We start from the raw sequence: 935 nt of genomic DNA, 5'->3' as shown, positions 1-935 counted from the left end.
ATCACACCTAGTATATTCATGGCTTCTTATTTTCAAAAAAGGAGATGAATGGGAAACCTACTCCATAGGGGACTGAGTGTACAGCTGACTCTTATTATAAGCAGAATAATCAGGCAAGGGTTAGGGGTGGGGTGGAATACCAGAAAGCTCATTGGTCTTCACCCTTACTACTTCCTTTAGCTGAGCCTGAAAATTCACTCCTCTACCTCAATTAGACACCAAGAAGGCATGACACATTGACATTAGTAGCCCGTCATACTTTAGGGTGAATTAAAGAGCTAATTAAAATTTTAACTGAAGGAACACTAAGTATAAGGACATGAGTTATTGGAGAGAAGGAGGCTCCCTAGTAATAAAGGCTCTAAGAAGGTAACGATAAAGAACACAAGGGGAAAAAAAACACTCAGCAAAGTTGCGTCAGACTCATGCAGCATGTTCGAACCACAACTCAGTGAGTATGTCATGGTGCAATTCTAATGCCTTCTTCAAATGGAAGCAGTGATGACCCATGTTTAGATAATTGTACTGCATTTGCAAAGTGGTAAAGAATACTCCCCTCCTGTTGTCAAGATATTAGTACATATGTTCAAAATGGACGTGTGCCCATTGGTGCACTGCAGCACACTAGCCAAGTGAAGATGACACCTTCACACAGATCACGTGGATTTTAGCTTGCATTATTCAGCTCCAATGAGTTCTAATCCTCGAGGGTTCTGACTGAGATCTGATAAAAGTTTAATGATACATTAGAGTAAATGCTTGAGATTTATTCCTACAAATATCAAAGGAAGCCTGGTTGAATGAGTCTGTCCATTATCTTTTGAGGATTTATAAAGTTTCTCATTACTTATGTGATTATTTCTGTGTTTTTGTGATTATCATAGAAAAGCAGTTTCCAATGGAATTTGTTATTTGTGTGTGTTTATTGTTAATTT

The sequence above is a fragment of the Hipposideros armiger genome, unplaced genomic scaffold (genome assembly GCF_001890085.2).
Source record: "Hipposideros armiger isolate ML-2016 unplaced genomic scaffold, ASM189008v1 scaffold_719, whole genome shotgun sequence".
Classification (NCBI taxonomy): domain Eukaryota; kingdom Metazoa; phylum Chordata; class Mammalia; order Chiroptera; family Hipposideridae; genus Hipposideros; species Hipposideros armiger.
Note: the sequence above shows the minus strand (reverse complement) of the source record.